The sequence below is a fragment of the Chenopodium album genome, chromosome 9, assembly GCF_948465745.1.
Source record: "Chenopodium album chromosome 9, dcCheAlbu1.1, whole genome shotgun sequence".
Taxonomy (NCBI): Eukaryota; Viridiplantae; Streptophyta; class Magnoliopsida; order Caryophyllales; family Amaranthaceae; genus Chenopodium; species Chenopodium album.
The window spans coordinates 11,508,973-11,514,933 of NC_137842.1; the positions used below are offsets into that span (position 1 = coordinate 11,508,973).

Consider the following 5,961-nt stretch of genomic DNA (forward strand, 5'->3'; position numbering starts at 1 on the left):
TTTTATTGGGTGAGTACGACTTGAGCCTGTCAAATTTTGGCGTCGTTGCCGGGGAAAACGGTTTTATTTTTATTTTCTAATCATTTTTGTAGTCTAGATTATCGCCTCTTGTCTCAGAGAACGTTAGCTCTTTGAGGCAATTCTCATATTTGTCTTTTAGTTCTTTGTTTATGCCTAGGTGTTCCTGATTAGGCTACATTCCATTCGATCATGAGATCGAGCGCTCATTCTATAGACAAAAGAATCTTTATTGACAAATCCTGGCGGGTTCTAAGGAAGACAATAATCGAAGAGACCCTCTAACTGATTATAGTGACTCAGAAATTCCTTCAGATCCAGAATCAGAGATGGCGGTACCAAAGAAGCTTAGTGATTACTCGCAGCCAAAGCTCACAGATTTTCCTCACCTTACTTCCACTCTGGCCCTAGATGGAGTGCAATTCGAAATCAAACCCCAATTTATCACCATGATAGAGAGGAAGCAATTCAGTGTAGCTAAGGGTGAAGATCCTAATCTTCAAATTGCAGATTTCTGCCAGTATTGCAACACCATTATGTGGAAAAGATCAATTATGGTTTAATGGTTTGAATAGAACTGAACTTGGTATTACTGACTGGAAAACTCTTGCCTTGAATTTTTATAATAAATATTACCTTGCAGAGAGAGAGCAGTTGTACTAAGCAGTGCTTTTCAGAACTTCGCCCAAGAGGCCGATGAAACTCTATATGAGGCTTGGGAGAGGTTCAAGGATCTACAGAGAGAATGCCCCCACCATAATCTGGCACAATGGCAATTAATCCAAGCCTTTTACAATGAACTTGGAAATTCACCTAGATTAATTCTAGATTCTGCAGCTAGTGGGAGATTCATGAATCTAAATGTGGAAGATGCAGGACAGATTATCGAAGATATGGAAATACACAATTCCCAATATGGGAATCCGAGAAGGTTTGCTAACAAAGGAAAACATAATGTTGATTCCGTATCCTTTTTGCAAGCTCAGTTAACATCCATTTGTCATAAACTAGATAGTCTTACTGTTGCTCCTAACTCTGTTGCTAATGTTTCTGCTGTTGCTAAAAATGAAGCTTTTTGTGAAATTTTGGAATTGTAGGGCATTGGGAGAAAGATTGTAGGAGTTCCATGGAGCAAGTTAATTCCTTTAAAACCTATAGGCAAAATAACCCATACTCCAACTCTTATAATCCTGGTCTCCGGAACCATCCATATCTTTCTTACCGGAGCACCAATGTTCAAAACCCTCCACCTTCACAACAACCACAACAGCAACCTCCACCACAGCAGAAATATTACCATCCTAATTCTGGCCAGAAAAACTAAGCACAACCCTCCTCATCTTCTGACCCTGCTATGACATAAATTAGAGCAATGCTCACAAACATGCAAAAGCATATGGAGAGTAAGGATCCACAAATTGATTCAGTTATAGCTCTTAATAAAATCATGGATAATCAAATTGCGCATCTTTCATCTACCCTACAAACCCGTCAGCAGGGAGCTCTACCATCGCAACCAATCCATCCCACAGATCATGCCAATGAAATCACTTTAAGAAGTGGTTCACATTATGATTGACCTCCTATGCCAAAGGAAGATGGACCTGTTCCTGATCCTGGTTCCTCTATACCAAACGCTAATCCTGCTAACCATGCAGAGCTACAAAAAGATACTAACTGTAGACACCCATTTGTGTCTCCCCAAAACCAAACCCAGTGATGAGTACCTTTTACGTCGAATCATAATCGAATGAAGTGAAAGTGTGGAAAGTCTAGTGTTGCGGCTAGTTTTATTTCTTTTCTTTCTCTATGCTTTTCAAAACCTATTTTAAGAAAACAGCCAATCAAGTTTGGTTATTTCCATTTCAAGGGTCCAATAATAGTGTAGTTGGGCCGGGTTCGAAAAGAGCTTTCCAACGATATATTATAAGCCCAATTCCGATGAATAATGAGGAAGTTATGGCCAAATTACTAAATTGGGCCCGGTTTGATCTTTATATGCGGCCCAATGATCTAGAGGAGGGCCTAATATTGATTTGTCATTCCTAATGCAATTAGAATTGATTTTAGTTTTCTAGATTCTTCTAGAAGGTTCTTTTCATTCCTAATTTAATTAGCATTGATAAATTGACTTTGGTTAACTTTTTAAAGTTTTAATCAGAATAAAAAAAGTGTTTTTAAGGAAAATACGATTTTTCCCTTCTGTACGGCTAAATTTTATCAAAATTAAGAAAACGCGTGAAATTATTTTCTAGCGCCTGACGACAGAATTAGCGCCTAACGCTAAGGCTTGGCACCTTTCGCTAACCTTCAGCGTCTGGCGCTAATGTCCAGCGTCTGGCACTAATCTGTTTTATTCTTTTTAAAACTCTGATTCGTTTTTCTATCCATCCGGCTGATTTTATCTATAAATAGCCTCCTAAAACCTCTGTTTTCAATCATCAAAAATTATCATCAATTCTTTTCATCAACTCTAATCAATAATTTTTTTATTCTCTCCCTCTTTCTAAACCAACCCTTTTACAAACACAATTCCTCATACATTAGCACTAGACACACTGTAGACACCCATTTGTGTCTCCCCAAAACCAAACCCGGTGATGAGTACCTTTCACGTCGAATCATAATCGAATAAAGTGAAAGTGTGGAAAGTCTAGTGTTGCGGATAGTTTTAATTTCTTTTCTCTTCTCTCTGTTTTTGAAAACCTATTTTAAGAAAATAGCCAATCCTGTTTGGTTGGTCCATGATATGGGTCCATTAATAGTGTAGTTGGATAGGGCTTGAAAAGACCTTTCCAACGATATATTATAAGCCCAATTCCGATGAATATTAAGGAAGTTATGGCCGAATTACTAAACTGGGCCCGGTTTGAGCCTTATATGCGGCCCAATGATCTAGAGGAGGGCCTAATATGGATTTATCATTCCTAATGCAACTAGGAATGGTTTTAGTCTTCTAGATTCTTCTAGAAGGTTCTTTTCATTCCTAATTCAATTAGCATTTATAAATTGACTTTTGTTGACTTTTTAGAGTTTTAATCAGAATAAAAGAGTGTTTTGAGGAAAATACGATTTTATCCTCCTGTACGGTTAAATTTTATCTGATTTTAGAAAACGCGTCAAAAACTTGATTAGCGCCTAACGCCATCATTAGCGCCTGGCGCTAGCATTAGCGTCTGGCGCTAATATCAGCGTCTGGCGCTAATTCCGGTTTTTCACGTCAGAACTCTGGTTCGATTTTCTATCATTTTGGCTTATTTTCTCTATAAATAGCCTCTTAAAATTCTGTTTCCAATCATCAATTATCCATCAAATTATCATCAATTCTAATCACCAATTCTCATCTACAATCATCAATTTCTTAGTATTCTAACTCTTCTCTCTTAAAGCTAGAAGCTTTTCTCTCTCTCTCTTCTAAACCACCCTTCATACAAAATTCCGCATTCACAAGACCTAGACACACCTAGCCAAGTTCGAAGTTGCCTTCGCCCTAGACGTGAAAGGTTTTAATTTCTGAGGGTTTGGTACCAAATCTCTATTTTAATTATTTAATTTAATTCTTTGGTTTTATTATTTTCCTTGAAGTTACTTACGTGTGTATTTTGTTATTAGAAAGAGGTACGAGGCATCTAAGTAAGTGCTTTAATTGATTTTATTGATGTTATGATATAGAAATCATGCTTAGATTGTTAGGATGTTTCTAGTATCATGTTAGGATGCTTCCTTTAGTATGATATTTAGGGTGATTTGCTTATATCAATTATGATTTCTATGATGCTTCCTATTTTCTTTCCTAATAACATGTTAGTATCATGTTAGGGTTAAAGCTTTGATTTTTAATGTTTAGTGACATGCTAGGGTTTGTTATTAATCTTGTTAGTATCATGCCTAGGATCTTACTATTATTATTATGCTTTAACATGATTATGATTTATGATTATGATTTTATGATGATAATTATGTTGCTTGATATTAATTGTTATTGCTTGATAACGCCTTTTATGCATGTTTAAAGGGAATTTGTACTTGTAATCACGCTTAATAAGATAATAAATAATCTTGTTTAAGGTTAATTTGATTATAATTCAAGTGATCGCTAATAATAATTTATTTGTGCTTTAATATTCAACCAACATAGATAAATAGGTTTAGGGGTAATCCTATTGATTGCATGTTAGTCAGAAAGCGCACATTAATACGATCAGAATAAAGTAGAGGCCTATTATTAGGGCAGGTTCAATCTCTTTTAGGTTAGATTTGTACCTTCATCCCCGAACTACCAGTCATGGTTCCAGATCTATTGGAGTTAACGATCTCTTGGGTCGTTAAGGGGTGTAACCTTCACCATGTGAACGGTTTACAAGTTCCTAAAATTTGTTGGCGACTCTTTTGCTCTAGCTTTCCTTCCCTTTGGACGCCACCATGCTTAAGTGTATGATCATAGTGGGGTTCAAGTTTGGGGTAATGCTTGAAATATTCCCTACAGTTTTTTGGCGACTTCACTGGGGAGGATTTCTATTTTATTTCCTGAAATTTATTTCGGCAATGATTTAGAATGAGTGGATGAGACTCGAAAATTTCTAAGTATTTCATGTGCGTAATTTTGATTAATATTATTGTCATGTGCATAAAAAAGATCTCATTGGAAAGACCATCCGTAATGAGTTAAAACATAGGATTTTTACACGTAGGAAATTTGAGGAATATCTTTCACAACTAGTACCGAAATAATGCTGCACGAAACAGGAAAATTTTATCGAGCATAGAAAGTTGCTGAGGCATGTAGGAACTAGCGTCAGGAAACAAAGTCTAGCGCCACTTATTTGACTTTAGCGCCAGGCGACAGCTTCTGTCGCCAGGCGCTAAATCCAAATTGTGGCGCTGGCCTCTGTTTGCTGGCGCCAAGTTCTTCCAATACCGAGCCAGAAATATGAGTTCTAATTTTGGCTAGTTTTTAGCACTGTTTGCTCGATCCTACTTCATGATTGAGTTTTCTCACTTTTCTGAAACCCATATGTGTTCTTCATATGGACATAACCCTCTAGGAATTCATGCTCCATCTACCTGATTGAACGCTCTGAGCAACAAAGAGTACATCCGAGAATGTTGAATTCACCAAACCACGAAAGCGAGTTTTTCTAAATTCACGGTGTCCCATCCACTCGCGCCAACCCTTCACGGTTAGGCTTCCGCGCAATGCATCCGGACAATTAACCATGGACCCTCTATTGACTAACCCATATCCCGAACTTTAGAGAACTAGAGTCATGGTTAGGTTGCAAACTCATTGCATCATATTGTGCCTACTTGACTAATTGTGCATTATTTGTTGTGCATACTCTATGTGATTTTTCCTAACTGTTTGTTTGACTTCTGCTAAGATTAAATAAATTTATTTATGACTAAAAGAAATTTTCCTAATTAATTACTTAATTAATTTGAGTAAATAAAGTCTAATATTTAATCAGAGTTGACTTAGTACGACTTTAGGTATACCCCTGTAGAGTAATAATACCGAAAATAGTTTCAGATCGACACTCCAAAATAGTTTCAATGGCTTCAAAAGTTGAACTGTAGCGCCACTCTGTGGAGCGTAGCGCCTGGCGACAATCCTGTCGTCTGGCGCTACACTGCAAAGAGAGGCGCCAGTCCTGTCGTTTTGACGACAGTTCAGGATATTGCTCGAGTCATCACTTTGTGTCTAATTGAACAGTTTGCTAGTCAATTCGATTATTTTTATTAATAATAATGCCTCGTTAAGTCCTTAATTGAATCTAGTCCCATGGTCTAGCCACGTGGTCATGACTTGAGTCTTAACATGTCACCTACACTCACTAGTCTTAGTACACACTTTGCACATACTCTTTTCACATCATGACCATGTCTTAGGTTCATGCATGAGTCGGTTTTTTCCGTCATTTGAGCTGGGGGTACATTCCATTC

The 5,961-nt window shown here is 37.3% G+C and overlaps 1 non-coding gene across 1 annotated transcript; it reads right to left on the reverse strand.

The window, feature by feature from the left end:
* Nucleotides 1-674: 674 nt before the first annotated feature.
* On the reverse strand, nt 675-781 carry LOC145561117 (small nucleolar RNA R71). The gene has a single exon (XR_014093697.1). It is a non-coding gene; the product is annotated as a small nucleolar RNA R71 (small nucleolar RNA).
* Nucleotides 782-5,961: the final 5,180 nt, after the last annotated feature.